The following is a 26653-nucleotide window of genomic DNA, read 5'->3' on the forward strand; positions in this document are numbered from 1 at the left end:
CGCCACTGCACCAGCTGTTCCACCAGTATTTTGATGCCCTCATCTACTTCTCTTTTCTATATTTTTGCTTCCTTTTACCACCAAAGTGAAATTCAGTGACATTCTAGATACAGTATAGGGACTGACCAAAGGTTTAACTACAGCTAGTCCATGTATATACAATAACACTGTTTTATCATCAGGGTTCTTACCCCAAAAACATGAGCCACAGTAGGACTGAAAGGGTATTCTGGGACCAGCGTGATGGCTCAGTTGGCTAATTCTCTACCTGTAAGTGCCAGCACCCCATATCAGTGCCAATTCATGTTTTGGCTGCTCCACCTCCCATCCTGCTCCCTGTTTGTGGCCTGGGAAAGCAATAGAGGATGGCCCAAAGCCTTGGGACCCTGCACCCATAGAAGCCTGAGAGACCCAGAAGAAGCTCCTTGCTTCCCGCTTTAGATGAGCTCAACTCCAGCTGTTGCTGCCACTTAGAGAGTGAACCAGTGGATGAAAGATCTTCCACTCTCTTTCTCTCCATCTCTCTCTCTGTGAATCTGCCTTTCTAAATAAGTAAATGCGAAAAAGAAAGGAAGACAGGAAGGATGCAAGAATGGATATTCTGGAAATGTGGCAGAGCTGTATACTACTGAAGACTCAAAGGGACTGATTTGCCCTTGTGGGATAGGAAGCAAAAGGACAAGCAGCAAATGCTACTAAAAAAGGAGAACCTCCGAAGCACTGTAATGTGCAATCATTTGTAAGCATCCCGGCAGCTGCGGCACCAAAAACTCCCAGCATTTCTCCTAATCCTGAGTGCACTAAGCCCAGCCTACCGACCACCCTGCCGACCCCAGGCCTTACCAGGGCCTCCAGGCTGCACTAAGCTTCCAGCACACATGGCTGCCAGCAAGGTACAGCTCCCAGCAAGCTCCTCCACAGAGAGCTGTGCTCCCGGGACAGCTCCACCACACCCCTCCCCCAAGGGCCAGGGCACAACGAAGCCAGCAGCTGGAAGAGTGGCCCTCTTGGTAGCAAAAGAGAACCTCCACACAGTGGCCCTGGTTTGAGGGATACATGCCATAGCCTCGGGGCTGGGAATCCCTCCTAGGGGTAGCAGCAGTCAGGTGCAGCAACAGGTGAGGCTGATGTGAGGAGATGGAGGGGCTGGGACAGCAATGCCACAGGCCACTCCCTGTGTGCTGCACGCATGGTCCCATTATGGCATCGAGGGGCAGGTGTCAGCATGGCAGTTATGCCCACATCCCGCAGTGGCGGAAAGCCTGGATCCAATCACTAGCCAGGCTCCCAAACCCAGCTTCCTGCTCTACTGCATCCCCTGCAAAGCAGCAAATGCTGGCTCAACTGAGTCCCCACTGCCCAGGTAAAAGATGTGAGTTGAATACAGGCAGGCCTGTACTGTAACATACTGGCAGGTTATGCCAGGCAAGGGCAAGCATTTGTCTGGTCCTGCTCTGATCTTTCTGGGCACTTGAAGAGTCTACCAGAGGAAGGTATTCTCATACTCTCTAATAAACAAAAACAAGCTTTTAAAAAATGTTCAGAAAAAAAAAAGAGCAAGCCATCCTTATTATATCACAGAGCTAGGAGAGGGACTCAGGGTTAGTAAGGATGACACAAAGGAAAAAGGATTAGAATCCATGCTTAACTCCAGAGACCATGCCCCTTCAGCCCACACTGCAACTCAGTTTAAAATAATACCATTGGGGGACTGGGTGTGCAAATGGGACCCTCAACCCCACTGGCTGCTTTTGGCTAGTGTGAGAGGGATGCAGCCTGGCCTGGCTGCTTAAAAGCAGCTGGAGCCATTTTGGCCGTGGTTGGGTGTGCAAACAGGACCCTCAACCCCATCTTGCAATGAGCTCTGAGGACCTGGGGGAATGGAATTACTGCCTAGGGACATCAATGGATAAGGCCACCATATGTGAAGGTGAAGAATGAATCCTGAGGGACTGCAAACGACAGGGCCACTGTACTTGCAGGTAAGCAAGAGGACTGAGATCTGGTGGTTTAGAGGGGAGAGACCAGAAGATCTGTACGGGTCACACCAATGCACCAGCCCACATGGGAGTCCTGAGATGGGCTTGTTAGCACAGAACATTGCTAACCACCACAAGTCAGCCCACACAAAACCTAGTGCTGGGAGTCTGCCTAGCAGGGCTAGATCCCAGTCTCTGACTGAGAGTTAAAACAGGAGAAGAGTCACATTTGTCAGGGCCAGGACACTAACCAGCATGCGAGAGAACCAGGTCCAGGAGTAGATTCTGTGGGGGGATATATGGACAAACACCGTGGAAATACAAGTCCCGCTGGTTAGCTAAAAAGTTGGGATGGTGACGGACTGAGCTAGGTATTACCATGAAAACTGCGAACACTCATGGCTACTGGGGCTGGGAACAGGCTGGGCAGGTCCAGGCTGCAGCATCCCCATGTGCATCTTAAAACAGGGTATGGGGCAGGCCAAGCCGGGCCGCAACATTCACCAGTTCATACAAAGGCTAAGATGGAGGGGCAGGTTATGCCAGGCAAGGGCCTAGCACCCACTGGCATGCGTGAGATCTGAATCTGGGAATGGGACGAGTGGGGTAACTTGGGAAACTCCATTAATATGTCATTGCTCCCATTGGTGAGCATGTGGTCCAGACCTCGGGGTCAGGCAGGCTGAGCAAGGTAGCTCCATCCATTGGCAAGTGTGCGAGTTGGTTTTGGAAGGGGGCAGACAGGGCCAAACAAACCTTAGGTCACTGGCAAGTGCAGAAACCAAGCTAGAGCCAGGTCATGCTGAGCTAGGCTGACACATCTACAGTCTGCATGAGCCAGGTATGGGAGCAGATTGAGCAGGGCCAGGTTCCAGTACCCTCCAGTGAAAGTTGGAATTGGGGGCAGGCCAGACTATAGCATCCAAAGGCGAAGGCCAAGACAATGAGGGACTATGCCAAGGTGGGTTAGAGCAACCAGTGTCATGCGCCAAATCTGTGGCTGGGAGCAGCCTGGTTGGAGAGCAAAGGGGATGCCCTGTTTGGGTTGGGGTTCCCACTGATGAATACGAGAGCCGGAGTGGGGGCTGCAATTTGGTCTGGACTTGACTGCAGTGTCTCTCAGCACAAGTATGGAATGAGTCTGGGGTGCGCCAGACTGGGCTAGACTCCAGCACCCACTGGTGCTCGAGAGAACCAGAGTAGATGTAGGGCAAGCTAGGCTAGTTCTCTGAGCCTGCTGAGCCATGTATGAGCTGCATCTGGGTATGGACCAGGCTTAGCTAAGCTGCAACACCAACAGTAAAAACTGGAATGGGTAAAGACCAGACAGGAAAGGCCACTGTTCCTATTAGGAAAGGAGGTGGACTAAGTAGGGCTGGCCCATGGACCCACTAGTGTGTGCAATATCTGGCACTGGCAGAGGTTCTGATGAAGGAGCTTGGGAAACACCCTGCAGGTGAACGCAAAAATCATGATAGGGAGCAGCCCAGATCAGGCCAGAGAATGGTACCCACCAGCATACCGTTGGCTCAGGCCAGGGGTAAAACGGGCTGGGACAGTTCATATCATCTGCTAGCAAATCCGAGCACCAGAATGGAGTGTGGGTCAGGCCAGGTCAGGCCGCAACACAAGCCAGTTCACATGAGGGCCAGAACTGGGGCCCAGGTGAGCTGAGCAAGGCTATAGTCCCCACCAGCGTGAGCAGGAATTGGGGGTGGGCCTGGCCTGGTCAGACTATAGCACTCACTAATAAAAGCTGAGGAGAGGCAGGCCACGCCAGACGGGGCCACAGTGCTTAATCAGCACATGTGAAACACAGGGGGTGGGGGACAGGGTGTAACCAGTAGAGAGGCTGCGTGGGGCTCCCCTGCTGCACCACTGTGTCCACTAGCGAACATGAGAGCTGGAACGCGGGCAGATCAGGCTGGGCAGGGCTACAACACCTGTTGGCTTCATGTGAGTTGAATCAGCAGAAAGCCAGGCTAGATTGAGTGTTCCTACTAGTGCACACATCAACCAGAGTGGGTGTGGGTAGGTTGGACTTTGCCACAGCATCAGCTGGCAGATGCTGGTACAGGGGACAAATTCTGTCAAGTCAAACTGCAGAACTACCTCGACAGTGCATGATCCAGGAGTGGGAGTGAGGCCAGTAGAGAAACAGTGGGCACCTCCCTCTTGGGTTGCCACTGCGACTGGTGAGCATGAGAACCAGGACTGGGGCAGGCATGGATGGACAGAGTGGCACCTGCCGGCAGGTATGCGGGCTGGATAGTGGGGCTGGTTGGGGTGAACTAAGTTTCAATGCCCATTATCATGTATGAAAGCTGAATGGAGTGTGGGACAGACTGTAACAGTCTGCTGTACATACTGGTACGCATGGGAACCAGGGCAGGAGGCAGGCCTGGTAGGGGTTATTGCGGGTCAGTCCCACTAGGCTGCAGCTCCCACTGGTTTGCATGATGACCAAGTATGCGGTGGGCAGGATCAGGATGGGATGCCACACCCATTGGTTTGTGTAAAAGGCAGGGCTGGAGACAGACTAACCCAGCAATTGTATGTACATAAACTGATTGGGGTGATAGACTGTGCCAAAACCTGTATTGGCAAGCACACACAAGAATCAGGTCTGGAATCACCTCAGATGAAGTTTCTTTGGGGATCCTTCCAACTCAGAACCCCAACCATGCAGAGAATTGCAGGTTCCATGGTCTGACCATGGAGTGCATGTATCAGAACTGGGCCTCCTCAGTGGCTTAGGTGAGACAGTGGACAGCATGTACAAGTGCACACGGAGAATATGGCAGTACATAGGAGCCTGTAAAGGATACCTGGGACCATGGCAAAGGACAGAGGTCAGAACAAATTGATCAACTACCCCAGCCAAGTGTTGCAGTGAATACTTGGGCAAACGGAGACTCTAAGGTGGACTATGTCAGCCAGTGGATTTTGGAGAGATTTCATTGTGCTTGGAGTGGCGAGGTCAGCAGGAATTGAGAACTGTTGAACTATCAAAACCTCTTGACAGGACCCTCAGAGCATGCCCCACAGCAGGGGCACTGGGATGACGTTGGGTGGCTGTCCCCCATCCCAGGGTACAGAGGCAGTTAGGAAACTGGGTGTGGTTTCTCCCCTTTTCTCCCCAATCCCCTCAAGAAAAAGGCAGGGAAAAAAGAGAATGTGGAAATAATGGTCTCATTCACCTTCCTATAGCTCTTGACTCTTTGCACCCTAATCAACTATGTAAAAGTCATCAAAAATAAAAATAATTATCAATAACAATAATTCTGTTGGGGCCACCATTGTGGCATGGTGTACAAAGCCACTGCCTACAGTGCCAGCATCCCATATGGTGCTGGTTCCAGTCCTAGCTGCTCCACTTCCCATCCAGCTCCCTGCTAATGCACGTGGGAAACCAGTGGAGGACCGCCCAAGTGCTTAGGTCCCTGCACCCACATGGGAGACCTGGAAGAAGCTCCTGGCTACTCACTTCTGCCTGACCCACCTGAGGCACTCTCTCTCTTTGTCTCTCCCTTTCTCTGTGTTACTCTGTCTTTCAAACAAATAAATAAAAATCTTTTTTATGAAAATGCTTCAGTGGAAGCTATTTCACTCTTCTGATTATGTTGCTTTGAACCACAACTCAGATCACAATGGTCCTTGACTGCATAAAAGAATGTAGTGAATCCGATGGCTTAAGAGGGCAGAGGCAGTGAGCGGAAGTGTGCCATGCATTAGTCTCTCTCCCTGCCCCACTTTCTTTCCTGAGCGTGGGGAAGGAGGCACAGGGCCGCTGGACAGGCTGACTTGTGCACGGAGTGTGACTCCATGCCTCCCCACCCCAACTATGCCTTGCCCCGTTGCTGAGCTAGGGGTCCAGGTGGTGCTGGCCCAGAAATGGCCAGCAACTGCCCACTCGCACACCAAGCACTCCAGGGGCTTTCCTGCACGCACTGAGTTAGAAGTGCAGACAGCAGCAGTGGTGAGCCCAAAGCCACAGATGGCACATGGCACTGGGTCCCGGATTCTAACTGGTTAGTAACAACATGTGGCTTTGCCTGCCCTGGGCTTCAGTTACCTACACATGAAGTGTGTAGGGCATCTGAGTGGCAACCTGGCAAAATTGCCCCCTGAAAGCCAGCTGGATCCCTCTGCAATGCGATGGCCCACGCTGTGCTCTCCTAGCTCACTCCAGAGCAGTGCCAGGGGAGCTGGCCTAGGCTCAGGGGCCATCTGGAGATGCAGGGCACTATTTGCAGGCCATGCCACATGATCAGCTCCCCTAGCAGCCTGCTAGAGGTGGATCGCACAGTGCGTACTGCCCGCAGGATCAGACCAGCAGACGCCCTGGGCCTCCTAAGGCCTGGGGCCTGGATGCTCCTCCTGCCTGCTGGAGCACAGCACAGCAGCTTCGGCCCTTCCCCAGGGTGACCTGCACATCTGCCTGAACTAAAGCACAATTGGTGAAATGAGCACCAATTTCACCCATATGGGAGACCTGAGTGGAGCTCCTGGCTTCTGGCATCCATCCAGCCATGGCTGGGCAGTCATTTGGGGAATGGGCTAGCAAACAGAGGACTCCCTCTCTCTGTGTGAAATAAATAAATCTTTTAAAAAACAAACTACAATCATGTTTGTGTGCTAAGTATCAGAAGAGCGAGCTAAAGTGATTGAAAATGACCACTACTGTGAGTGGTGGTGGATCCCAGATGAGAAAGTACAGAGTTAGGGAACTAGCAAACTTCTGGTAAAACTTGTGTATTTCTTTCACCTTTTCAGCTGTATTTATTTTGGAGTGGAAAAAAAAAATCTTTTTTTTTTTTTAAAGAAATGCTCCGCTCCTTTGGGTTTACCTCAGACAGAAACAACATCCAGCTCTCCCCACTGGGACAGCTTGATGAATGCTTTGCGGGATTCACGCAGCAGTCTCCAGCATTGCTGAGCTCGGCAACCAACAGAGTCAGGTTTGATTGCTGACTCAGGCCCAGAAGGCACCGCGACCCTGGCTCCAGCATTGCCAAGTGCAGGAGGGTCCAGCCACTGTGGCCAGGGCACCTGCCCACCGGCCCTGTTTCTGACAGCCCTGCCCTCCCTCTCAAGTCTTCGATGGCTGGTTCTGAGAGGGTTGGAGCAGCCCACTGCCAGCCAGCTTCCTCTGCCACAGACATCCAGGGCACCAGCCTTTGGAGGTACCCCCGATGCCTAGGAAAAGTCGCCTGTATGGGTGACAAGCACCCCATCTCCTCCGGAAGCCTGTAACAGGAATCATTTTCTCTCTTCTAGAGTGGGCAGAGAGCACCATGCCCAGAGCCAATCAAGCAAAAAAAGACAGGCTGGCAGCTAAGGGCTCTTGGCTTTGTGTGGCTACAGCCTCTGTGCAGTGCTCGGCTGAGGTCTGGGCACCCACGGGGAGCTGGCTCCAGGCCTTCTGACAACAGCCCGGCAGCGCCCAGCAGGAGCTGATGTTTGGCATGGCTGGCTTGCGGGGCAAAGAAAGGAGCTTCCACTTTGTCACAAAAGCTCGTTCTCCCCCAACCACAGAACCACCCACTGTGGGACATGCACTACAGAGAAATAAAAGCCACAAAAGGGGATCAGAAACAGCCTGCCAACCCGCACTCCTAGAGCAGTCCACCGACGCCCAAGACACAGCCCACATGGAGCCAATCTGCATCTTCATGGAACTTGTCCTGCTCTCTAGATCTCAGATACTGCCAGGGGCAGTCAAATTTGCACTGTCACGGGTCCCTGCCCAGCCCACTGGTCCCCTTCTGCGAGTACATACATGCATTTATGCACACACACATGCCAGAGGCATCAACAACACCCAGGTGAAATCCCACTAACCGCTTCATTACACGGGCTGCATCCAGTCTCCACAAGCTGAAGCCAATGGTGCAAAATCAAACTATAAGCCTGGTTGGGAAAGTGTGTGGTGGACGGCTCTGGCAGCCAGTGCCTACACAAAATAAGTGCCTTGCTCCATCCAATGCCTCCCTTAGCAGGCTGTTCCCAACTCCGGATAGCATGAAAACAATTTCCTGAAGTCGGTCACAGGAGTGGCACTGTGGGCTGCCAAGTCAGGCATACCTGCCAAGGCCACCAGGTAGCTCCCACCACAGGGTCCCTGTGGTCCCTGCTAGAACCTCCACTCCCCCAACCCCACCCCAACCAGTGGTGCTAGCTCAAGTGGCAGGCTTCAGTGTGCCATGATCTCCTAGAAGTAGAAAGACAGGAGCTGGGTAAGAGCAGGCAGGGGGAGGTGAGTGGGATTCAGAAGCAACCTGAGCCATGCCGGGGTCTGGAGGTGCTGAAGAGGCCAGTTCAAGGATGGGGAGCTCAGGAACATGTGTGTCTAAGATGTTTCCAGGAGAGGTTGATGCTGCCCGGCAGCTGGGGACCACATGGGACAGCAACAGGGTAAAGGAGTGGGAGTGTGGGCACGGCTCTGGAGTGGACGCTTCCTGGTTCATGGCCAGCGGGCCCAAAGCAGCTCCCCTACCTGTTTCCTGTCCAGAGTCCCTGAAAACTCAGGAACAGATCAGCATAGCCAGGGCACACCAGAGAAGCATCCTGGGAATTGCAACAGCAAGGCATCTCACAAACACACACACACACACACACACACACACACACACGGGGAAAGACAGACACTCTCTCATACACACACAGAGCAAAGGGTCTCACACACACACACACACACACACACACACACACACACACACACACACACAGCAAGGGGTCACACACACACAATAAAGGGACAGACAGACACACACACAGAACAAGGGTACACACACACACACATGCCACAGGAGAGGCTCCCCACAGGCTTGGCCTCCAGCACTGACAGCTGCTCAAACTGTAGCTCTTTGCAGCTCTCAGTGCAACCACCTGCAACTCCAAGGTTCTGGGCAAGTTCATTTCCACATCCCTTCCCTCCCTACAGAGAAATGCCCCACCTCCCCAGGACCTGGCCCTGCCTGCTGCCATCACCCCAGGCTCCCTCAGCTGCAAATGTGTCAAGGCAGCAGCAGGTCCCACACATCCTCCCACCATCGGACAGATGGCAAGAGTGGACCCGGGGGCAGGTGCTGGTCCCCCACTAGGCAGGACGCCTGTGAAGCAGCTGTGGGTGCTGCTGCCTTCTGAGGCACAGTGGCAGGTATCATTCTCTCCGCCTTTGACACTTTCGCATGGGCCTCAAACCACTTGAACACTTTTTCATGGGGTTGCTTCAAAGGCCCAGTGCACTTCAACATGGCCACCCATTTGCAGGCCAACCTACAGGTTCATCTTTTCCCGCAAGGCTGCCAGGCCCTCCTGGTCCTCCTTGGCTCAGCCCAGGGCCTTGCATTCCCAGTTCCCATGTATGGGGCTGAATCTCCAAGTTCTTGTCATTGACCCATGGCCAATGGTCAATGACAGGTGCTCAGCTGAACAGCCGCCCTGTCTGGCCTGGTGTTTGAAAGTGTGGCTGGGAGGGTCTGGGTTCAAATCCCAGGCTGAGCTCCTGACTCCAGCCTCCTCCTATGGTACACCCTGGAAAGGCAGCAGTGGTAACTCCAATAATGGGGTCCCTGGGGCTCATGTGGGAGACCAAGATTACAGTTTTTGAGTGCCCAGCTACATTCCAGCCACCGTGGAGGTTTGGGAAGTGAACAGGACTCTCTCTCTCTCTCTCTCTCTCTCTCTCTTGCTCTCTTCTCTCTCTCTCATTTCTCGAGGACAGACCTAGGAGCCCCCAGCTCCCCAGAAGGTACACTCACCACTACTATGGCATGCAGCTGGCCCTTGGCGCCCACTCCCTCCCTACCCTGAGCTCCCGGCCCTACCTACTCCTACCCCCCTAACCCCAGGGAAGATGCAGGAGTCCCTTCTCTCACTGTCCTCTTCAAGGTCTCCAGTCATGACACTGGGGGGCCTCACTGATCCCCCCCAAACACACACATACACAACCCCCTCCAGACTCAACAGACTCTGTGTTGCAAAGACAGAGGCCCGTCTTGGATCTGTGAGTGGCATAAGGCACCAATTTCTTGGCACAGGGACGGCCAGGGACTGACAAGAGGGACACTGACCACCACTCGGTAAGCAGCACAGAGAAGGCACTGGTGAAGGCACACAGCACGTACACCAATCTCAAAGACGTTTACCACGCCCAGGGCTCACAGGGTGAGGATCTGCTGGGACTCTATATGCACAGGGTCCACGGTGGGGGGAGTGGGAGGAAGCTGCCACAGATGGCCCACCAGCAAAGGCCAGACCACCGGCTGTAGGCTCCCTGGGGGAGCCTGCTGCCTGCTCTCCATGGTGGTGCTCTTCTCCCCTGGCCAAGACCCCTACCATGCACCTCTGGGAAAGGCCTGTGCTGTTCCTAACAACGGGCGAACATGCAACTTCCTAAGGGCTCATGGTTGTCTAGGGAGAGCTTAGCATGAGCTGCCAGAGTGATCCCAGAAAGCTAGAGACACTCACCGCAGGTGCAGATACAGTGTACCTCTATCTCCAGCATTGCTCCGGGCCCACCCCCAAATGGCCACCACTCACTGCCTTGGGTACTCAGACACAGCTACATCGCGGCTGTCTTCACCTGGCTCCACTCACAACACAAGCTCATCACAAGCTCAGCAACAGCCCCACCTCCAGCTAACCAGAGGCAAAGCCATTGGTCCAATTCTGAGCAGTGCCCCGCTGCCTCCTGGCAGTTGTTGGAGGCCGTGCCCTGCTGAACCACAAAAATATCTCTGGGCTGTCCTGCGGGACTGTCCAGGCTTTCTTCAGTGGCTATAAGGGACTCTGCCGCATGCTGGCTGTGTGAGTACCAGCCAGCTCCACACTACATCCCAGCTCCCAGAGGACCATCTACTTACACGTGCCCAGGCTGGCCTTGGGAAGCCCTGGCATTGCCCACCCTCACAGCTGCAGTGAACGGGCACAACAACCACCACTGGTGCTTTACAGAGCAGAGGATTTGGGCATGCCCAAAGACACCAGTCAGCAAGCAACAGGGGCAGGATTCAATCTGAAATCTGTGGTAGGCTGCAAATTGTTCCTTTTATATATATATCCATCCAACTTGGAACCTCAGAAAGGGATATTTGCCAACAAGTCATCAGTTCAATTAAAGTGGGGTCAGGGCCAGCACTGTGGTGCAATGAGCTAAGCTGAAGCTGACAATACCACTATCCTGTCTTTACCAGCACCAGCTCAAGTCGCGGCTGTTCCACTTTCAATCCAGCTGCTTGCTGATACACCTGGGAAAACAGCAGAAGATGGCTCAAGTGCACAGGCCCCTGCACTCACAGAGAAGACCCAGATGGGGTTCCAGGTTCCTGGCACTGGTCTACACCAGCCTTGCTGTTGTGACCATCCAGCGAGATGCTGGATGAAACCCCAGCATCCCACCCTGCAGCACCTAGGTTGTTTCTTGGCTCCCAACCAGTTCCAGCCCCTGGGAAGCCATGGGAACAGCTCTATCTCTTGGCTCCCTGTGACTGCCACAGGAGATCCGCCTGGTGTCCCTGGCTCTCGGCTTTGCTCTTGCCACTGCTGGCATTTAGGGGACAGGAAGGTGGTGAACCAGTGGATGACAGTGTTCTCTCACTCTCTGACTTGCTTTCCCTGATCTCTCAAGTAAATAAAACTCTAAGTTGGTCTCAGAGTTAAGACTCCGGTTTGGGAATCAGCATTGTGTAACAGGTTAAGCCACAGCCTTTGACACAAACATCCCATATGAGTGCTGTTGCAAGTCCCAGCTGCCCCACTTCCAGTGAGCCTGGAAAAGCAATGTAAAAGCAAGTGTTTGGGCCCCCGCACCTATGCGGGAGACACGGACAAAGCTCCTGGCTTCAGCCAGGCTAAGCCCAGCCACTGGGGACTCATGTGGAGTGAACAGATCTCTCGTTCTCTCTCTGTACCTCTGCTGTTCAAATAAACCAATATCAAACAAACAAAGATGCTAGCTGAACACCCACATCCCATACTACAGTGCGTGGCTTCAGGTCCCTGTTGCAACTCCTGACCACAGCTTCCTCCCACTTACACCTCAGAAGGCAATGGGTGATGGTTCAAACACCTACATGGGAGACTTGGCTGAGGTCCAGGCTCCTGGCCTCAGTCAGGGCTTCCAGGGGGTCGCTGCTGGGAAGCTCTAGAGAGCTCTTGGGAGATGTGTGTGTGTGCACCCGTGTGCATGCACATGTGTTAGCTGCTGAAAAATAATTCAATCAGGTGTCATCATTGGCATCCACAGGTCATGAAGCCAGGGACAGCTGACAAAGTCCAGAGACAACTGTCCCCCGCCCGAGATGCAGTGGCCAACTAAGTTCCCAACCTAGTGGGAATTCCCTCTGAAGAGACAGTCCCACCAGACAGCAGTGGCAGGTGGGCACATGGAACAAATTCAGGTTCAGGGCACAGACAGGCAGGATTCTGGAGCAGTCCCGGGCCTCTGGTCAATCACTCGGCCATCAAGAGCCCCTGACCTCCCATCATGCCCCGAACATTGCTCTCCCTACACACACACACACACACACACACACACACACACACAGGTGCGCACTTCAAAGGAAAGCTGAGGGTCCTGAGCTCCAGCAGCCTCCTTCCTGAGCACTCTGCCCTCTCCTAATTTCAATGCCAGAACCAAACGCCAAACCCCAGGAAACCCAGTGGCTTTGAGTCTGAGCAAGACGTGCATCCCAGCACTCAATGGGCCATCACCAGTCACTTCCACAAAAACGTATGAGAACCGGGCCCAGCGCGGTGGCGCAAGTGGTTAAAGGTCCTCGCCTTGCACGCCCGGGATCCCATATGGGTGCCAGTTCTAATCCCGGCAGCCCCGCTTCCCTTCCAGCTCCCTGCCTGTGGCCTGGGAAAGCAGTCCAGGACGGCCCAAAGCTTTGGGACCCTGCACCCGCGTGGGAGACCCAGAAGAGGCTCCTGGCCTCGGATCGGCACAGTATCGGCCCGTTGCGCTCACTTGGGGAGTGAATCATCGGACAGAAGATCTTCCTCTCTGTCTCTCCTCTCTGTATATCCGCCTTTCCAATGAAAAAAATAATAAAAATAAAAAAATTTTTAAAAAAACGTATGAGAACCAACAGGGAAGCCAGGCCCAGTCTGGAGCACCTGGGAAGAGCTTCTCCCACCTCCTGGCCCAACCCCAGGCAGCAGGTGCTCCCTCCCTGTCCACTCCAGAACTACTTCCCATGCCCCCCTATCCCTGAGGCCGTTGTCCCAAGAGAGCCAGAACCAGCTCCCCTGAGCTCAAACCTCGAGACACACGTGGCTGTCAGATCAGCAGGAGGGATCCCTCCTGTCACCAGGGTTTTGGGGGACTGCCATTTGGAGGCTGAGGCTCCAGCCCAAATTTTGTCTCCCCAGAAGTCTGAAGGGGTTGGGAGAGCAGGGGGACAGGGAGGTGAGCAAGAGTTTGTAGCTGGGCTGTGTCTCCCCTCTCCCACCCTACCCCTCAAGGAACAAGGGCAGGGACAGCACAGCAAGGCACCTGGTGCCCCAGCCTGCCAACTCTGGACCCGGGCCCGTCACTTAAAGCCAGGAAATCTGCCAGAGAATACATTAAGCAAGTGCGAGAGGCCAGATCCGGGCCAAGTACTGTCCATCACAGCGGACAGGCAGCCCCGCCCAGGGCAGCTTCTCCTCGCTGGGTCCTCCTTCCCACGCCTCCCCAACCCCAGCACACAGGTACACAAGGGTAACAGCAGAACCAGGTTTTCAAATGCACCCCGACAGCCACAGGGAGGAGGACTTTTAGGGTCAGCACTGCTCTACATTCTCTGGTCGGATGCATCTCAAAGTGACCTCAAGGGCCCAGTGCCGTAGCCTAGAGGCTAAAGCCCTCGCCTTGCACATACCAGGGACCCATATGGGCGCCGGTTTGTGTCCCAGCTACCCCGCTTCCCATCCAGCTCCCTGCTTGTGGCCTGGGAAAGCGGTCAAGGACGACCAAGGCCTTGGGACACTGCATCCTCATGGGAGGCTTAGAAGCTCCTGGCTCCTGGTTTTGAATAGGCTCAGTTCTGGCCATTGCAGCCCCTTAAGGAGTAAATCAGCGAACAAAAGATCTTTCTCTCTGTCTCTTCCCCTCTTTATATATCTGAATTTCCAATAAAAACAAATAAAAATCTTCATTTAAAAAGTGACCTTGAGATATTGCCTCTGAGCACCCAACAGCTGCAGGCAGGGACTCGTGCAGGACCAGGGACCGGCTGCTATTCAGGGTATAAGAGCCACCTGGATTTCAACAATCACCAAGATGGCCTTTCTATTCCTCTTGAGAACTCGCTGTGTCCCTCAGATGCAGGCCCCCTCCTGCCCCCACTTGCTCCCTACCACCCAAGCACCCCTGCCTGAACAAGGGGACGTGGTGCAAAGCTGCAAGCCTAGCAAGCGGCCATCACGGGGTGACTGACGTCCCACAGCCTAGAAGCTCCTCCCTTCACCCAAGGCAACAAGCCTTGCTCTGAGGTCCCAGCCTCTTACAGCCAAGCTCCTCTCCCTCACGCAGCCAGGGGAAGGGCTGAGCACTTAAGGTAGCCTGGCCCACAGGGTGCCATCCGCCAGGATTCATGTCTGGGACACACTGGCAGAGCACACGGCGCCAGCTCAGGGACCCTGGCGGTCAGCAGGCAGAGCTGCAGTCAGAGCCCGGGAGGCCAGAGGTGGTTGTCATTCATCTGCCCCACTGGAGTGCCTCTCCCAACATGCAGATGTGCGCTTTAGGTAAACCGAGACTCAGAAAGGGGACATGACACAGCAGGTGGTGGTGGAAGTCACCACCACCCTCCCCCGCACCCCTGGCCCTCCCTCACCTAGCCCCTCAGGGCACCAGAGGGTCGGGACTAGAGCCCGTTGCAGTACCCGGGCTCCGGGCAGACTTGTTGGAGTCCAGCAACCCCCACACAGCCACAGGCTAGCCTCGGGCAGGGCAAGGCTGCACATTGCTCAGTCTTGGCCTCCACCTTGCGCCAGCACACTGTGGCCAAAGTCCCAGAGCGGCCACCCTGACCAAGTCCCTCCTGAGGCAACAATCCAACAGCAGCTTCTACCGGTCTTTTTCCCTGGCTACTGGGAAGAACGGAGAAGAAAGAATCAAACCTCGGGCCTCACCAGGCTAGAGACTGAGGGCCTGGTCATGTTCACCACCACAACAATGCGATGTGATGAAACGTGACTTGCACACTCAGGCCAACACGCACACACACCCTTCTTGGCTCTGCCTCTGCACGTGTCTACACTTGCGCCTCCTGTGTCCAGCCCAACAAGGAGGTGCACATGGGTGTGGCCAAGCATCCACACAGCATACAACACACACACACACACACACACACACACACACACACACCTGCCCCACTCCTGCTGGCCACACAGCCCCTCTCCCACCCCACTGCATGGAGAGCAATCCTCTCCCGCCGCCACCCCAGATCCCCAAGCGTCCCCCACAGCGCCTCAGGGCCCTGGTTGATCCTTCCTAATCCACGATCCCGGGCCTGGCTCCAGAAGGCACTGAGTCTGTGCCATCCAGCCACTAACAAGATCTGGAGAGGAAAGTCAGGCCCTTTATGACAGCTGCTGCGGTGACGGCCGGCTCTGCGGTGACCCAAGGGGCAGCTGAGTACAACCTCCCACAGAAGGAAGAAGGCTTCCTGCGGGCACGGACCACTGGCCATGGTCCCTACCCTGGCTGGCTGCTGGGGCTGCCACATCAACCTCATCGACCACAACCCCCACCCCAAGGGCTTCCACGGCAGGGTGGCCTGCAGCTGGCCCAGCCCCAGCCAGCTGTGCCCTGAGGGAAGAGCTATCTTTCGGTCAACAGCAGGCAGCGGAGGGCTCTGGGCACCAGGGGATGGGAGGTTGCTGCAGGAGTCTGAAGGGCAATCGAGGGTGACCCTCTGAGTCTCTCCATAGCTGCTCTTGAACTGTTCCTGCCAAAGGAATCAACTTTTGCCAGGCCCTGGGAAGGCAGGAAATGGACTTCTGTTCAGCAGCAGGTGAAGCTCCACGGATGAGAATTCCCGGGTGAGATTCCATCTGTGGAGCCCTAGGGGGACTTGGTGTTCAGTGGAAGCCCAGCCACTCTTAGCTCAATCCAGGCTGCAAGATCTCTCCTGCTGTGAACTAAGATTTACACACATACACAGACATGTCTGCAAGATCCCACCTGCTGTGCATGCTCAAATTCACACACTCACACTACACACACATACACACACACACACACACACACACACACACACACACACTTCTGTAAGATCCCCCCTGCTGCGTACCCAGATTCACACATAGACACGTCTGCAAGATCTCCCCTGTTGGGCACACTCAGATTCACACACACACACACACACACACACACACACACACACACACGAGACTCCACCTGCTGTACATGCTGATTCACACATACGCACTCTCTCACACACACACAGAGCGCTTGTGAAGGACTCAGCGGACCAAGCTCCTCCTCCCCTGCAACATGCTCTCACTCAAGGTCTCCCTCTGAGGATACTCCTCCACCACACCGACCCATGGGACGTGAGGCACCTGCTCATGGCCACCACCACTCTGTGGCTAAGGACGCAAGGGGGACCCGGAAGCACCGACCCCTTCTGCCACCCACACCTCCAATCAGCCTATGTGTCCCCAGGCCTTTCTCAGCCAGGACTAGCCTAGACACAAGATGGCAAGTTGTCCGCTAGAAGGGGCCAATGCCAAACAAATGACGGATACATACAGCAGGCTCTTTACAAAGCTCCTGGGAGGTGGCATGGAAAGTTCTGAAGCCGGTGTCATGGTCAGAGGGCATCACTGTATCAGTCCACGGCTCAAATCCTGGCTGCTGCACTGCCCACCCAGCTCCCTGCTAATGTGCCTAGGAAAGCAGTGGAGGATGGCTAAGTACTTGGGCCCCTGCACCCACATGGGAGATTCAGCTAAAGATTCAGGCTCCTGGAGTAAACCTGCGGATGGAAGACTCTCTTTCTCTCTCTCCCTCTATGTGTGTGTGTCTTCGCCTTGCTAACTCAGCCTTTCAAGTAGATAAATCTTACAGAAAATATTCAGCTCATTTTGCTCAAAAACACTCTTTAAAAAAAAGATTTAGCTATTTTTGTTGAAAAGTCAGATATACAGAGAAGAGACAGAGGAAGCTTTTTCATCCAATGATTCGTCCCAAGAGGCTGCAACAGTCAGAGCTGAGCTGATCCAAAGCCAGGAGCCAGGAGCCTCTTCCGGGTCTCCCACGTGGGTGCAGGTTCCCAAGGCTTTGGGCCATCCTCGACTGCTTTCCCAGGCCTGTACAAGCAGGGAGCTGGATGGGAAGCAGGGCTGCCGGGATGAGAACCTGCACCCATATGGGATGCCAGTGCATGCAAGGCATGGCCAGGCTACGGAGCCAGGCCCTAAAACATTCTTGAAATTCATGCCTGCAAAGGATTTTCCAAAATTTCCTGGAAAGTACCTACCAGGAAAACAAAAACTATGAGCCCAGTGTAGTAGCCTAGTGGCTAAAGTCCTCGCCTTGCACATGTCGGGATCCCATATGGGCGCCAGTTCTAACCCCGGCTGCCCCGCTTCCCATCAGCTCCCTGCTTGTGGCCTGGGAAAGCAGTGGAGGACGGCCCAAAGCTTTGGGACCCTGCACCCGTGTGGGAAATCCAGAAGAGGCTCCTGGCTTGGGATAGACTCAGCTCCAGCCACTGCGGCCACTTGGGGAGTGAACCATCAGACAGATCTTCCTCTCTGTCTCTCCTTCTCTTTGTATATCTGCCTTTCCAATAAAAAATAAATAAATCTAAAAAAAAAAAGAAAAAAAAAAGGAAATCACCTATGGGTTTCCAAAAAAAAAAATTCTTTTTGCACCCAAACGTATCCTTCAATTCCATTTTCTGTGAGCTTGTTGGAGTCTGCTCACACTTCTGTACCTGCCCCAGCTTCCCTTCTGACCTCAGGGTGTGAGTCGGAAGCCTGGCAGTGGGTCACTCTGTCCTCCACAAAACGCCCAGCATCTCCCAGGCCTCACAGACGAGCCCACCCTACCTGTATCGCCTCCGCCAAGGCCTGCGAGGTGCAATGGCACCCACACTCCTTGGAGACATGGGTGGTCCACGAGGCTCCAGGGTGTGATTGCGAGGCAGGAGGGGGGAGCAGGAAGCAGGTCCTGGGCCAGGGCTGAGCTCCAAGACGGTTTGGCTGGGCGGGCTGGGAGCAGAGCCCAAACCCTGGGCTGCGGGGAGGACGTGGGGGCACCACCTTACCCAGGAAGGTCCTTTTCTGGTTCTGCTACCAGCCGCCGAGGCAAGCACCTGCATTTCCCTACGCTGGGTAGATCTGCTGGAGAAGGGAAGATACACACACACACACACACACACACACACACACACACAGGCTGATATCCAGAGACCCACCAAGAGAGTAGGAATCAGGGCCGGGAACAGCACAAGGGAGAAAGCCCCACCTGAATGGTGGCACCACCGTGAAGCAGCCAGCTTCCCCACCCAGGCAGAGCCAGAGCCCAGCCTTCAGAAGCCCCTACCCCTGCCACCAGCTAAAGAGGCTAGGGTCCCCCCACCACAGGGAGGCTAAGTCAGGAGGTACCCATGTTCACCTGCAAAATCAGCCCTGCAGAAAGGGGTCCCCATCCCCACCAAGGCCAGGAGGGACCCTACAGCCTGGCACTATCAGCTGCCAGCTCGGATGTCCCTCCCAGAGGACACTCCCCACGGTGAGCAGACCTAGAGGAAGGCCCCCCCACCCGTGGTCTCTTCCCTGACCACCAAGTTCCTGTGGCCAGCCCCCGGGTCGGCCTCTCACACCTCCCCTGCCCTCCCTTGGCCCAAGTGGGCACTGGACAGGACCCACGAGGCGCCCCATCTCCTGCACACCCACCAGCCCCCCCCGCCCACAGGACTCGACCAACATCTCCACCCACAGAGACAGCAGCGGCTGCCTAGGGTTCACTTCCCTCCTGACGCACAGCCAGCCGTGGGTGCCATCCGGGACTCACCCAGCAGAGCAGCCCCTAAGCCCCAGTCCTCCCACCCTCCACCAGGTCTCCCCGGGCACTTAGTGTGAGCGACAGTACTCCTCGAACGGGCCAGGCCTCTCCACACAGCACAGCTATAGTTGCAATATGTCTTGTATGTGTCTGGTTTTTACATGGGATTTGCAACCTGCCAGCTACCCATGTTTACTCCGCTAGAAACTCGCAGAAAATAGTCATCTCAACAGGCTCAGAGTTTATTTCACTGCCAGATAAACAGCTTGCTTTGATAAATCATCCGTGTGGCAGTGGCCCTGAAAGACTAAACAAAGATTTCCAGCACCGATCTATAGGCCTTTGAGAAGCCTCCCAGTACTAATGCAGGTTTAATTGGCTGCTCTGGGCAGGTTGGGGCAGGGCACGGGTCTAACATTTCTTTGGCCGTTTGTTCTCCTTGGGGGGGGGGGGGGGGGCGGGGGAAGCTCTCACACACACACACACACACACACACACACACACACACACACACACACACACACACACAGTGCAGCACTTCGGGCTCGCTTCTGCAGACGTGGGATAAAATCTACCAGGATTTCAAATTCCTCTTGGCTTCCGATTTCAGCCCATTTTGGGGTGAGGAGGGGGTGGTTAGAGGGAGTGAGTATCCCAAGGCAGCTGCTTGGAAAGGAGTAAGTCAAGGGGGAACCACTGGACCCACAAGGGGGAAAAAACGGTTGCACAGTCTCCCCTGGGCAAAGCCCAATAAATCCTGTGAACCATGCACTAGGTACACCACTTATAAAAAGCATGCATGTGTATGCACATGTGTACACACATACACACACACACACACTGGAAACTGGAATGGGGATGGCCAGCAACCTACATGGGCACAGCCCAGGCCCTATGCAGTCCCCCCGCCTGAGGCGCCCAGCTCACCCGGGTCTCCAATAAGGTTTCTGCTGGCTTGGCCTACCTACAGCTGCCTGAGGCAGCACGCAAGCTTTCCAAGATTTGCCAGTGTGGGCTTCTGAAAGCTTCCTCAGCGTGAGCCTCTGCCTAGCCGGGGGCTTCACCAGGCCATTCCTCCATTTGCGGGATTGTTTGGTTTTTATAACCAATCATGCTGCACCCTGCTCCACCCCAAGACTACTCTAATAAGAAAGGGTTGTTGCTACAGTCCGGACAGCCCCTTCTCCCCCCTGTATTCTGAGAATTAAGCACGCATCAAGCACCCATTGCTCCCAGTCACACAGTAATGCAACTTGCAAATGAGCTCAGGGAGCGCCTCGTGCTGAGTCTGCATTCTCCCTGCTCCTGCAAGTGCTTATGCATTTTGGGCACATACTGATCCATTTAAACCCCACGCACCCAGAGAGAGAGGGCACAGCCTATAGCCCCACCCCCGCGCCCAGGGAGCTGCTCCTCCACCCACCCCCAGTAGCCAGGGGGAAGGTGACCCACAGAGAGCGAGCCAGGCTATGGCTTGGGAGCTGGGAAAGTGCTGGTGGGAAGGAGAGCGGCAGGATTCCAGTGAGGCAGCCTTGGGCTGCGCGACACCTAATTGCCCCATCCCTTTTGCCAGTCTGTGAGGGCAGGCAGCCACTGACTGACCCCTGCCTGCAGGCTGAGCTTCCCCTTGCAACACGGGCAACCCTAGCATCCTTGTATCCGCATGCCAGCTGGCTACACTGTTTCTCATCCAGCTTGGGCCTCGCCCGCCCGCTTTCTCCACCCGCCCCCACCCTCCCCAAGAAAGCTGCAGAGAATAAAGGTGAACTGGAGGACAAAACCCTCTCCTTGCAAACAACCAGGGCATCAGACTGGAAAACGGGTGCTGGCACTGCAACTGAAGTGGGTATGAGCAGTCACCGGAGCGTAACAGCAGCCCATACGAGCACCAGTTCAAGTCCTGGCTGCTCCACTTCCCATCTGGCTCCCTGTGCTACTGGCCTGGGAAAGCAGCAGAGGATGGCTCAAGTCCTTGGGTCCCTGTACCTGCATCAAAGACCTGGAAGAGGCTCCTGGCCCCCAGTTTTGAACTGGCCCAACCCTGGCCACGGCAGCCAAGAAGGAGAGAACCAGGACATGGAAGATATCTCTAAACTAGCTAATTAATATTTTTTAAATAAATAAGTAAAAAATATGGGCCCAGTGCAATAGCGTAGCAGCTAAAGGCCCTGCCTTGAACACATCAGGATCCCATATGGTCACCCCAGTTCTAATCCCGGCTGACCCGCTTCCCATCCAGCTCCCTGCTTGTGGCTTGGGAAAGCAGTCGAGGACAGGCCAAACCCGTGGGACCCTGCACCCGCTTGAGCAACCCGGAAGAAGCTCCTGGCTCCTGGCTTTGGCTCAGCTCAGCTCCAGCCATTGTGGCCGCTTGAGGAGGGAACCATAAGAGATGGAAGATCTTCTTCTCTGTCTCTCTTCCTCTCTGTATATCTGCCTTTTTAATAAAAATAAATAAATCTTTAAAATTAAGACATAAATAAAACTCAGTGAAATGCAGAAAGCCAACCTATGATGCCATCTGCATGTGTTCAGTGTTCACAGAGGATGGAGCTGGGGACAGGCAGGAGGAAGGGATGTTTAACCCGCAGACAGCTTCAGTCTGGATGCCAAGGGCCACATGACCCTGTGGGTGCCATTCATGCCACCGCCTGGACACCCGGACATGCTGAAAAATGACAGAGGGCTCTGCAGGAAGCCCTGCCCTGGCTCAGCTGTCCCCTCTCGCTCCACACCAGCCTTCGCTGGTACAAAAGAAGACGCCCACGCAGTCCGCCCTTGGCTAAGCCTGGTCCTGCTGCAGGGGCGGCCAAGAGGGAAACCAGCTCCTTCTCAGGGCGTGGCCTCGTGGCCCCTCTGCGTCTGGCATGCCTCTGTCTGAGGTATAACTCCGGGAGCTCAGGACTCTGTGACCCCAGGGGGTGGGGGTGCAGGTGCATCACACGCCCTCAGCCAGGACTTCACAAAGCTCCGACACTCTGAACAGGAGACCAGCGGCCCTCGTCCCACACAGCACACACGCCAGAGCTGCCAAGGCCTATGTTCCTAAAAGGGGTCTTCAGTGACCATCAGAACCAGTTACTCCCAGCTGGCTGACCTCCCTCTAGGATAATGACTCCTCGTCCCCTACGCCTACTTAATTTTACTGCAACCAAAATAGATTCCCAGATGTAGGGCCAGTGTGGTACAGCACCAGCAGAAATACATACATCCCATACAGATGCCTGTTCAAGTTCTGGCTGTTCCACTTGCAAGCCAACTCCCTGCTCATGCCCCAGGCAAGCAGAGAAGGATGGTCCAAGGCCTTGAGCCCGGGAAGAAGCTCCTGGTGGTTTTGGTCTGGCCCCAGCCCTGGTCGTTGCAGTCATCAGGGAGTGAACCAGCAGATGGAAGATATCTCTCTCCTCATTCGGCTGCCTTTCAAATAAATAAAATAAATCTTTTTAAAAAATACAACCCCGGGGCTTGGTGCAGCAACCTAGTGACTAAAGTACTTGCCTTGCACACGCCAGGATCCCATATGGGTGCAGGTTCATGTCCTGGCAGCCCCGCTTCCCATCCAGCTCCCTGCTTATGGCTTGGGAAAGCAGTCGAGGATGACCCAAAGCTTTGGGCCTCTGCACCTGCATGGGAGACCCAGAAGAAGCTCCTGGCCCCTGGCTTCAGATCAGCTCAGCTCCAGCCATTGTGGTCATTTGGAGAATGAACTAGCAGATGGAAGTTCATTCTCTCTGTCTCTCCTCTCTGTGTATCTGCCTTTCCAATAAAAATAAATAAATCTTTAAAAACAACAACCCCAGGAGTCACAGTTAGTGTGTGTGTATGTGTGTGTGTCACCCAAATCAGGGCATGCCATGCAATTTTTTCTAAATTTAATGAACACGTCGCTCACATGTGCTTGGAAGGGCTCTCTCCAGTATGAAACAAGGAGCCCACATCACACATTCACACGCGCACACACACATAACTGACACACTTGTATTTCATATCCACATGGGAGGCACTGTGCCCAGAGGCCACCAGGGCATGGGAAGGTGGCAGTGGGGGGTGGGGAGAGGGGAGCAGGAACCAGGCATCAGATCCGGGGACAAACAGGGCTGCTTCGCGCTAAACACCAGGTCTCACTGCTCTGTCAATCATGCCAATTGACTCCTCCTCCTTTTACCCCTTTCTCTCCCCTCCCCCTGCTCTGCGGTTTGGAAACACTGTATTTCTCAATGCCTTGAAAGCGGGCTGGAGCACAAGCAGCAGTGATTAATCAAGGCGCAGAGCTCAGACTCCCAGCCCCTGCCCTCCAGCACTACCAGGGGACCTGAGGTCCTCTGCTGTCCTATTGGACCCAAGTTCAACACTGCAAAGTGTAGGCGCTCTCGATGGGAAAATTCATAATTCCAAAAGGGAAAAAAAAAAAAATCCTTCCGAAACGCAAGGCACTTGCACTGGGTTTCACCAGATTGCCCCCTCTGAGCAAAACCTGCAGACAGCAAGCACAGAAACAAACGAAGCTAGCAAAATGGAAACTCGGGGACTTCAGGAAAAAATAACACGGTCCAGGGCAAAGCAGGATGAAGCAATGTGTATTTGGTATAACAACTAAACTTTGAAACCCGTGCATAGTTGCTTTTTTTTTTCAAATAATATTCATTCTCCTTGATCCTTCTGAAGCTCTCTGAGAAGGCGTGGATTTCGAAATGTTTGGCACAAAAAAGAACTTAATTCCGTTTTCCGTGAACTTCTTGCAGTGCCCTCATATATTGTCATGCAAATGTGTGCCAGAACAGCTTGAGGGTATTACAGATCCTGGAGGGGGAGCTGGAGAAGGTGGCCAGAGTGGGGGGTGGGGAAAGAGGAGTCCTCCTGATCCGGCTTGGAGATGCCTTGGGCTGCAGGCACTGCTGCCGCCAGTGGGGCAGCTCCCACACAGTCCGCTGGCTTGGCATCGAGGGCACCACAGCAAGAACTGGCCACTGTGTCCTGAGCCAGGTGTGGCTGACGGGCCTGGCGTCAGGTTAGGTTTGGACACTGGGCCACCAGTTAACCGCTGGCGTGTGGTACAGTACCACAGTGGAAAGGATGGGAGTTCAGGCACCTGCCACACAGGGTTAAAAACCAACGCCTGGGCAAAGGAAAGAAGGCAGGAGGAGGGGACATACCCAGCTCCTCCGTGCTCCAGCTCCATCCACTGGGGGCACGGGCTGGAGGGCGAGTGTGCCTGCTGACCCGGAAGTTATTCAGCCCTTATTTCTGCAGCTCATTGAAGCTCCCAGGCCCCCACGCCATGTCTTCCCACCAGGAATGGCAGGCGCAGTGAATGCAGAGTTTGATCTCTGAGAGTAGGGAGTCAAATTGCTTTTTCTTCTCCGCTTCATGTCAGCTCGCTTCTTTGTTTCCTAAGCGAATCCCATCAGCCTGGCTGACTGCCTCCCTAGCTTGAAGTGAGCTGAGCTAAGAAACAAGCTTCTCAACAAGGCTGCCTTCTCCAGGGTGCTAAGAAGGGCAGGGCTCAGCTCAGCTCCCGCAGAGAGAGGGACTGAGCCAAAAACAATCCCATTCACTGTTGTCTAGGAACATGGGGGGTGGGGGTGGAAGCAGTGAGGAAGACAGAAGGCCTTTCCTATATCCGGGTCTTGCCCGTGTATATGCTTGGTGCAGCCTGCACACTCGTCCGTCACTTCCTGAGTGAGGCCGGCAGCCCCGGCCAAGCCCAAAAGCCTTGAATGGGAGACTCAGATTTCCTTCTGATCAAGTAAGATGGCCTCCAAAATTCAGGAGGAACCCCAAAATGCCAAGAACCCCAAAAGAAAATTCGATCAGATCAAATGAACCCCAGCAGCCACAGCCTGCAATGCCTGCGTCCCGCATCGGAATGCCGGTTCAAGTCCTGCTTCCAATCCGCATGCGGAGCCCTGGGGGGCCAGGTGATGGGGAGCTCTTGGGCTCCTGCCACATGCCTGCGGGATGCAGATGACTTGCAGGTGCCTGGTTTCAACTGGACTAGCCCTGTCCATTTTGGAGCGACTACCAGATGTAAGCTCCTTCCCTTTCATTCTCTCTCTCTCTCCCTCTTTCTCTCTGGCTCTGCTCTATAGTTGAGTTACAGATGAACAGTTTTTAAAGTTTTTCTAAAGGTTTACTAAAAGAGGAAAACACACAGAGATCTTCCATTCACTAACTCCCCCAAATGACCACAAAAACCCAGGGCTAAGGAACTTCAGGACAAAACCAGGAGCCGGGAGCTTCCTCCGGATATCCGAAGTGGGTACAGAAATGCGAGCACTTGGGCCATCTTATGTTGATTTCCCAAGTGTGTAAGCAGGGAGCTGGACTGGAGGTGGAACAGCTGGGACTTGAACTGGTGCCCATACTGAATGCCAGCACTGCAGGTAGTGACTTTACCTGCTATGCCACAGTGCCAGCCCCAATAAATATTAAAACAAAGAAAAAAAGGAAGGAAGGAGGGAAAGAAGGAAGGAAGGAAAGAAGGAAGGAAGGAAGGAAGGAAGGAAGGAAGGAAGGAAGGAAGGAAGGAAGGAAGCTGGCATCTCAAGGCTAAAGAGAAACAGTCCCAATGGACTAACCGCTGGGACTCACAGAAGCCTGAAAGCGTATTAGCATGAGACTCACCATCCCAGCTGCAGACAGACTTGGTGGTTTACTAAACCTACAGGTACTGCACCTGCTGCAGAGAGCAAGGCTGTCCCTCCCAAGTGAGTCACCAGGGTCCCCAATGGATCCCATCCTATACCACAGTCACCCGCCTTCCCACATGCCCAGTGGATCCTGGCCCACACCACAGTCACCCAATGCCCACATGACAATTCTCTACTGAGGTTCACTTTTTGGGCCACAGCAGCCCCATGTCTCTGAGTGAACCAGCTTCCACCAAGCCCCCGGGGAACAAGGATTTGGGGGCAAGCCACTGGGGAAATAAGAAAGAGGTCCTGACGCCAATTTTGCACCAAAGACCCAGATGATCTGATGTGCCCATCTCTGCAGCCCCTGCCTGTTAAACCGAGGCCATGATCCTGTAGGAAATCCCTGCCTAGGCCTTTAGTCAGGTTTTTAAAGACACTAAAACTAAATTCTAATGTATTTCTAGGTTGGGCACTTTTGGATGGCAGCACTGAGCTTTATACTCAATGGGCAAGCCCACACACACATACTGAATTCTATGTTCCCCAACGGGAAAGCATTGCCTGCCCATCACTACCAGGGCTGTCCAGCACTCATCCATCAGGGACGGGGCCTCACGGACCCCAGAGGAACACACACACACACACACACTGCTTCCCAGTGCCTACTCTAAGGTGAGTGCCTGTACGCTCAAGGGCCTGGATGCTCACCACACACAGCATGGCAATTTAACAGCAGCAACTCGCCCACTTGCCTTAGCCCACGGAGGGTCCCTGGGGATCGCAAGCAGATTTGCGCATGCACTGCCCCCCTGGCCAGGCAACAAAAGGCTTCTTGTCAGGGTTTCTCAGAGGGCACATTCACAGCGTGCTCCCCGTGGGTCCAAAGGCATGTTTGGAAAAGAACCTGAACCTGAGCTATGGACAGAAAGCTGGCTGCCAGCAGGCAGTGAGGGACTACGTGCCGGGTCAGGCACCCTCGGATGCAGCTGCAGCCTGCCCATCCAGAATGCTGCTACTCGCTGAGT

The 26653-nt window shown here is 54.4% G+C and overlaps 1 protein-coding gene across 1 annotated transcript in view; it reads right to left on the reverse strand.

Annotated features, from left to right (window-relative positions):
* The window catches only part of SFRP1 (secreted frizzled related protein 1), a 33699-nt gene that overhangs the window by 981 nt on the left and 6065 nt on the right, over nt 1-26653 (reverse strand). The gene's annotated exons all lie outside the window — the stretch shown is intronic.

This window comes from Ochotona curzoniae, unplaced genomic scaffold (genome assembly GCF_017591425.1).
Source record: "Ochotona curzoniae isolate NIBS_2020 unplaced genomic scaffold, NIBS_Ocur_1.0 contig_899, whole genome shotgun sequence".
Lineage (NCBI taxonomy): Eukaryota > Metazoa > Chordata > Mammalia > Lagomorpha > Ochotonidae > Ochotona > Ochotona curzoniae.